This window comes from Marmota monax, unplaced genomic scaffold (genome assembly GCF_021218885.2).
Source record: "Marmota monax isolate L192 unplaced genomic scaffold, Marmota_monax_Labrador192_F-V1.1 WCK01_AAM20220418_F8-fsc00603, whole genome shotgun sequence".
NCBI classification, from domain to species: domain Eukaryota; kingdom Metazoa; phylum Chordata; class Mammalia; order Rodentia; family Sciuridae; genus Marmota; species Marmota monax.
The window spans coordinates 64,628-72,990 of record NW_026694785.1 but is presented as its reverse complement, the minus strand read 5'-3'; positions in this window follow the sequence as shown (position 1 = coordinate 72,990).

Below are 8,363 nucleotides of genomic sequence, written 5' to 3'. Positions count from 1 at the left end.
AAGTCTAGCTATTGTGAATTAAGCTGCTATAAACATTGAAGTGGCTGTGTCACTATAGCATGCTGATGTTAACTCCTTTGGGTATAAACGAAGGAGTGGGATAGCTGGGTCAAATGATGGTTCCATTCCAAGTTTTCTGAGGAATCTGCATCCTGCTTTCCAGAGGGGTTACACCAATTTTCAGTCCCACCAGCAATGTGGGAGTGAACTTTTTCTGCACACCTTCGCCAACACTTATTGTTATTTGTATTATTGATAATGGGTTCCACCTCTTCATGTGCTGCTGTTTCTTGTGACTGCTGATGTCTGCCTGAAGCCAGGGCAGCCTCCTCTGCTGGGTGCAGGACACTTGCCCTGCTGGAGATCCTCATGCCCCCAGCTGACTTTGACAACTCTCGGGTGTATAAACACCCCAGCTCTCTGAAGCCTTGACTGGGCTAATGTAGTACACAAAGATGTGCCCCCCACATCCCTGACAAGTAGGATTAGTGACCTCAGCTATCCGCAGCTAGCCTGCAGCTAGGGTCTCAGAACCACCTCACCCACAGGCACTTCCATCCTGGGGTAGCCCACGTCTACTGGCTGGTCCTTTCAACCCACTGCGGGACAACTCCAACAAGACACCCGTGCTTCAGAGTCCCCCTGATCACTCCAGGCTTTGTCGGTCCTACTTGGCAATTGAACCCTCTCTCTACCCCATCCTGCTTCCTCCCCCTATTGCTGCAGATGTTGCCCGAGTAACTATCTGCCATGTCAAACTCCATTTCAGTTTCTGCCTCCCAAGAACCTAACCTGTGATGGATAACTCGGCCCTGTGTGCTCCATACCATCTTTCAAAGGTCCCTTGTGGGCTTGAGTGCCAAATTGCCCACAGTTGAAGTTGGCCACCCTCCCTCCCCATCTCGCTTCCTCAGTCCTAAAGCCATATTCTCTGAATCTGCTAAAATCTACTTGCTCTCATGTCCTTGCCTTGATCTGCTCCTGGGACAACTCAAACTCTTGACACCAGAATTACTGTGACTGTCTTGTTTATTCTAGATGTTCCGGACATTATTGACAATGGGTTCCACTGTGACCATGAGCTCTTTTTTCGAAATGCTTTCTTCCCTCCACTTTCTGCTTCTTCTCAGATCACTCCTTTGCTTGCCCTTCTTCCTCTGCCCACTGCCAACACAGTTCAGGAGATCTCGGTCAGTCTCCTGGAGTCAGCTACCACTCCACAAAGATGACCCATGCTGCCAGATCCCTGCCCAGATCTCTCTCTTGAGCTCTGGACCCATATGTGCAAACATGTCCCACCCTCTCTACTTAGATGTTCCACGGACTCTTCAAATCAACACGGCAGGAATGAACTCCTTGTGTTCATCTAAGCCAGCTTCTCTTCCTACATTCCCCCTCTCGATATCAGCTGTTATGGATTTGAGTCAAATCATCTTCTTTTCGATCTGTAGAAATTGTTTTAGTTAATCTCTCTGGAATCCAAATGGGCTGCTGTTCTCCCTGTGGAAAAACACAAACAGACCCCCGACTCCAGATAATCACTGGGTCAGGACCTTTCCATTGTCCTGTTAGAATATCTTTCCAAAGTACCTTAGGCTTATGTACATTTTTTGGATACATATGTCTTTCCGCAGCACTAAGTCCTTATGAATCCAAATTTAAAAAGTTTAGTGTAAAAAGCGTTATTTTAAGTTTATCTTTGGGGGATATATACCCCCTTCCAATTCCCTCTTTTTGCTTTAATAAGTATGTCTGTATCTAATAGTTGTCTTAGCTTTTTGCATTTTCTATCTGTAATACCTTACTTGATATTTTCAACCATTTTTTATCTTATTTCTATCTTCTAGTTTTTTTTCCTAAGGTTTGTATTTTTACCCTTAGTTGCTTATTTTCCTCCTAGTTTTTTTTTTTTTTTGTTCTTTAAAACCCCCCCCCCCCCCAAACAAATTTTTTTTTCCAAGCAAATACCGTCACTGTTGTTTGTCTCTAGTTATCTTGCAGTCACCTGACCTCCTACCAGTCTCCCCAGGGCCTTTCCTACACTCCAGCCCCATTATCTCTTCCTTGTTCTGAAGGAAACCCACCCCACCCATCAGTCTCCCCAGCCTCAGCCTCTGTTCTGCAGGATCCCTGAACCTCTTTTAGCCTTAGTTTAAGAGACTGTTGATAATCATACCTACTCTATGGAGTTGCTGTGAGATTCCAAAGATATTATAGGTGTAAGATGTTTAGAAGAAGATCTCAGACCAGGGTGTGCTGCGATAACAGAATACCACAGACTGAGTAACTTATAAAGAACTGAAATTTATTTCTTATAGTTCTGGAGGCTGGAAAGTTCAAGGTCAATGTACTGGCAGGTTTGATCTCTGGTTCCAAGATGGCCCCTTGTGGCTGTCCTCTGGAGAGGTGGAATGTTGTGTCTTCCCATGACAGAAGGCAGAAGGGCAAAAAGGGACAAAGACTGTGTTCTCACTTGGCAGAAGAGTAGAAGAAAGAGAAGCCATCTCACAAGCCCTTTTTAGAGCAGCATTAATCCATTTATGAGGATGGAGCTCTCTGGACACCTCCCCAAAGGCCCCACTTCTCAATACTTTTGCATTAGGAATTAAGTTTTCAATACATGAATTTGGGGGGACACATTCAGGCTGCAGCATTAAGCACTCAGTGTTAGCTTTTTATTGTTGTTTTTGCTGTTATCTTTACATATCTTATACTGTAGTTGCCATCTTTTTTGGGGGGGAGGGAGATACTGGGGATTGAACTCAGGGACACTCGACCACTGAGTCACATCCCCAGCCCTATTTTGTATTTTATTCAGATTCAGAGTCTCACTGAGTTGCTTAGGGCCTCACTTTTGCTGAGGCTGGCTTTGAACTCACGATCCTCCTGCCTCACCCTCCCAAGCTGCTGGGATTACAGGTGTGCACCACTGTGCCCAGCATGTACCTACCATCTTTAAATGGCCTACTGGTCTTCAAGATTATTGAAGGCAAGAAGCAACATATTCATCTGTTTATCATCTATCTATCTACCTACCTATCTCTGGTATCTTCTTCCACTCCTACTTCCAACAATCTACCTGATCTCAAGGCTATAAGAGCTAGGGGAAAGATTTTTTGCTTTCATTTATGTTTTTTTCTTGTTTTGTTTCTTTCTTTTGGCGGGGTGTGTGGGGGTCTTTTTCTTTTTTCTTTTTTAGGGGATTTTTTTGTATTCAGCCAAGGGGAAGTTGGATGGAGGATATATTTAATTTGAGTTCAGGGGGATATTTTATGTGTACTTTTAAGACAATGCTAGCTTTCTCTCATCACCCACAGGGTTGACTGTGCAAGGGATAGAACATGAAGACACAAGCCCAGAGGTTAGATCTCAATGTAAACATGTCCTTTGGTACCCAGAACCAGAAGTATTTGGATAATGCAGAAAAAACAAGGTTTGAAAGATCCAGAGTCTGAAGTTATTCTGCAGAAAATTCTTGCACTCATCAGACATGAGAAATTGTAAACAGGGGATTCAGTTTTCATCCCTGCTTAGACAAAGCAGAGAGTCTCTCTGGTTGGAAATCTGTTCTGGGACACAGTGTACATATTTATGAATGCCCCATACATTTCTTTTGCTTTTTCAGTGAAATGTGGGTGAAACAGAATTAGTCAGAAATCCTTGTTTGCAGGGCACAAAGCCGAGAGCCGTACAACAAACAGTGAATAGACCTGTGTGTGAAATCACATGTTTTATCCACCCCGGTTAATTGGACCCTATCTTGTAGTATCGGATGGCATTATCCTGATGGAATCTGGCAGATCCAGATGAAACAGCAGGCCAAATCACCACTGACACAGCAAAATACCCTAAAGAAACATATTTATCGATGAGTCAATTTTTATCCCATAAGAGTGATTCAATTACATAATTATGTAAGCCCAGTACAATATAGTGGCAATTTAAGAAGGCATTTGAATTGCTCTTATATGCTCTCATTTCAAGTCAACTTTATTAGTTTTTTTTTTTTTAGAATTATTGATCCAACCAAAAATTGATCAACCGGTATGTGGCCAAAATAGTTAGAAAGTATTATGGAGATGTAAAAAAAAAGTATTATGGAAATGTATTAGCAGGGCATGGTGGCACACACCAGCTACTGGGGAGGCTGAGGTAGGAGGATCACAAGTTTGAGGCCAGCCTTGGCAACTTAAGGAGAATCTGTCTCAATTTTTTTTAAAAAAATGAAAAGGACAGGGGTGCTGGGCACAATGGCCCATGCCTGTAATCTCAGCAGCTAGGGAGGCTGAGGCAGGAGGATCGTGAGTTCAAAACCAGCCTCAGCAACTTCACAAGGCCCTAAGCAACCCAGAGAGAACCTGTCTCTAAATAAAATACAAAAAAGGGCTGGGGATGTGGCTCAGTGGTTAAGTGCCCCTGAGTTCAATCCCTGGTACCAAAGGGGGAAAAAAGGACTGAGGGTGTGGCTTAGTGGTATAGGGCTTCTGCTTCTGTGTTCAATCCCTAGTGCAAAACACACACACACACACACACACACACACTCACACACACACACACAAATACTATGCTACATTGTCCAGATTTTGTGGGATTTAGGGCATTTGTCAACTCTTTGAAGTTTAGAATTCTTGGGATTTCTTGTTATAGTTAAATTTGTAACTGAGATCTTATATTCTTTTGCTTTGAGATCCCAAAATTGTGTACGTGCCACATTCCACACAACACACACATTTCCACAGCAAGTCATGCTTGACAGAGGGAAGAAAGGGCCAAGTAAAAAGAGCTATAGCTATTTCATGTAATATGGCTGAGACTTGGAAGCCACAGAGGCGAAGCCCTAGAGGCGGGACAAACCCAGTCTGCTCCCACTTTGGGGACTGAGGCACCTGAATCTTTGGCAAACAAAAGAGGGGTGAGGGGACAGACCCATGCAAGTGGGCTGCAGTTCTGCATCTGACCACAAGATGGCGGTAAAGGAGTGGTCTGTCCATTGAGTCAAAAAACTCATTAAGAGCTAATCAAGGCAAAGCAGGTTTTTCATGTTCCCTGCCCGAGCCTTTTCCCCTTTGCCAAGCTTCAGTGCACTTACTATTGTTCCATTCTTTTTGGTTAAAGTCGTCACAAATCTGCGTTTTTGTTTGTTAACTCGGCTGTAACCCGCAGTTCGTCTTCTAGACAACTTTCCCTGCGTCTTATAGTTAAGGATTATGTTCTTATTAACTATTATTAGAAGAATTTTCTGACTCAGAAGTTTCAGGACTTAAAGCTATAGTCTTAGCTCAATAATTGCTTGATTATTTGCTGCTCTGCTTGGAACTTTCTTGTGCATTTCTGCATAGCCCCCAGTCGGCGTTCCTTACAGCGCTTTATCTGAAAAACCAGCCCCGATCCTCGCCTGTCTTGGAGAGATATGCTTCCATCTAGTTTTGCTGGGGCCCTGCGAAAGCTTGAAATACTCCTGTGTTCACCACTAAAAAAAAAAGAGGAGCAACTTGCCTAAGAAAGACAATGGTAGAAATAGAAGAATCTTGCATTCAATTCTTTATTTTCCAAGCTGACATGGGACACTGTCAGCCTCTACTCTTTTAGGCCAGCAACTCACTCAGAACACATGGCACAGAAAGCATGGGGTGGCCACCAGGACTGATCAGTTCTTTTTTTGGGGGGATGGGGTGGGAGGGTACTGAGGATTGAACTCAGGGGCACTCAACCCCTGAGCCCCATCCCCAGCCCTATTTTGTGTTTTATTTAGAGACAGGGTTGCTTAGGGCCTCTGAGTTGCTGAGGCTGGCTTTGAACTCGCGATCCTCCTGTCTCAGCCTCCTGGGCTGCTAGGATCACAGATGCTGAGCACCACGCCTGACTGATCACTTCTTGACTTCTTTTGGAAGCTTTGCCATTTCGGAGAGCTCTTGACCTAGATGTGCGGACTCTAGTAATGAGAGGGCAAAGGGCACAGCCCATGAGCAACCACGCTGCTCTCCTGAGTGTATAAACACCTGTGTGAAGGTTGAGATGACCGTGCCTATCTCCACTACCACCACCCACGCCCCATGCGAGGGGTTGAACCAAGGCTTCCTATTCTATTACACAGTTATAATTTTTTTTTTTTTAATTTTGAGACAGGGTCTCACTAAGTTGCTGCAGCTGCCCTTGAACTTGCAGCCTTCCTGCCTCAGCCACCTGAGTAGCTGGGATTAACAGGCCTGCAGCACTGCACCGGGCTCTGTGTTTGTTTCCTGGTGAGTTGTGAGTTCGTTTTCTCACACTGATGACGCTGCTGCCTGAAGTTGGGGATCACATCGTGCAAGAGGACCTGGCAAAGCTCACCATCCCAACCCTGCAGATCTGGACAGCACCCTTAGGAACTCCCCCTTGTTCCTGGACTGCTCCTTGATTGACACATCCCTTGGGACAATGGGTACTTCCTCAAAGAGGAACAGAATCAGAAACACCATGGTGCATTTCCTCTGTAAAATGCCTTTCTGGTTTCAAATCCTGATTAGCCCAATCAGGATTGTGCTCTTTTGTCTTCTAAACTGCCCCGCTCTGGACAGCGCCCTGAGCCTTGTGTTGGGGCAGAAGGGAAGAATCAGTGCTGGCTAGAAGACAGGGGACCAGGAGTCACAGGCCGCCTGTGTTACCCCTTCAGGAATGAAGCATTTCTCCTTCTCGCTGAGGAAGGTCACCAGCAGACACCCCACCATAGACCATCAAGCCCTTAGGGGACCGCCTTAGGTAAATCTTTTCCCAGGATAGCCCACATGCTGTGACTGATAGCAAGAGGCTCCACCCTCTCAGTCCACCCTGGAGTGGCTTCCAAGGTCATTCTATCTTTATTTAAAGAGAGAGAGAGAGAGAATTTTAATATTTATTTTTTAGTTTTCTGCGGACACAACATCTGTCTTTCAAACCTCCCATGGAGTGGGCCGGGATTTCTCCACAGAGTGCCCGGCGGCCCGACTCTTCTTTCCACCTGCCCTTGCTGTCTCCACTTCCCTCCTCCAGTGCCAATCCCCGGCTCTCCTTAATAAGCCTCCCACACCCAGCTCATCTCAGAGTCACCTTCCCCGGGAAAGCCAGAGTGTGTCGGTGACCTTGGGAAAGTTCACTAGTTGGTTGTCCAGGAGCTACAGTGCTATGCTTAATGTTCCCCCCGTTACTACAGATTCCACCAGCTCTTTGCCAAAAGATGCACCAAAGAACCAGAAGTTCCAGAAGCCCCAGAATCCAGTCACAAAGATGTATTCACACCAGAAGTGGCTTCTCGGCACATGGTGGACCAGAAGGCATTGCTGTGACTCTGCAGTTTCAGCTCTGAGTCAAAGAGCACAACAGAGCCGGTGGTGGTGGTGGTGAACACCTGTAATCCCAGCCTCTTGGGAGGCTGAGGCAGGAGGATGGCAAGTTCCAAGCCAGCCTCAGCAACTTAGAGAGGCCCTAAGCAACTCAGTGAGACCCTGTCTCTAAATTAAAATTTTAACAGGGCTGGAAGTGTAGCTCAGTGGCAGAGGACCCCTAGGTTCAATCCACAGTACCAAAAAAAAAAAAAGAAGAAGAAGAAGAAAGAAAGAAAAAAAAATTCTTTTTGTTCACACTAAATCTTGGAAGTATGTGTATTTGACCAACTTAGTTTGAAAGCCACTGTGTTTAGACAGCGCAAGCACAGATTATAAGTGAAGAGGATTTCAGAACAGGGAGTATGAAGGTCTGGGATTTTGAAGCTGAGCACTACTTTTTGTAAGGTCAATGAGTTTTAAGCCTGAACTCATAGGTTTTCCCCGGCCCACACATCTCATTTTCCCATAAATTAGGGATCACACTAAAACTACTTCAAAATACAAGCAAGCAGGGTGCAGTGGCGCACGCCTGTCATCCCAGTGGCTCAGGAGGCTGAGGCAGGAGGATCGCGGGTTTAAAAACAGCCTCAGCAACTTAGAAAGGCCCTAAGCAACTCAGTAAGACCCTATCTCTAAATAAAAAATTTAAAAGAACTGGGGATGTGGCTCAGTGGTTAAGTACCCCTGGGTTCAATCCCAGCACTCCCCCCAAAAAAATACAGGCAGGCATAAAGCTTTAACAAGATAACACCCCTAAAGCCACTAACATGCCATGAGTTACCCCCAAATAGTGGCTTTCTTACTAGCCTTCCCACTCCCGGCACCCCCAGTAGTTCACGACATAAACCAGGACCATATCTGAAAGCAATCCCACAGACATCTTGATTGAGAATTGCATCTGTGTGCCCCATACAAAGTCTTGACCAATTTCCTAATCCCAATCAGGAAAAGAAGTTTTGGAGAGAGGTACAATGCTACGTGCTCCTGTAGAGTGTAAAACATTTAATTAGATGCCAAGGATTG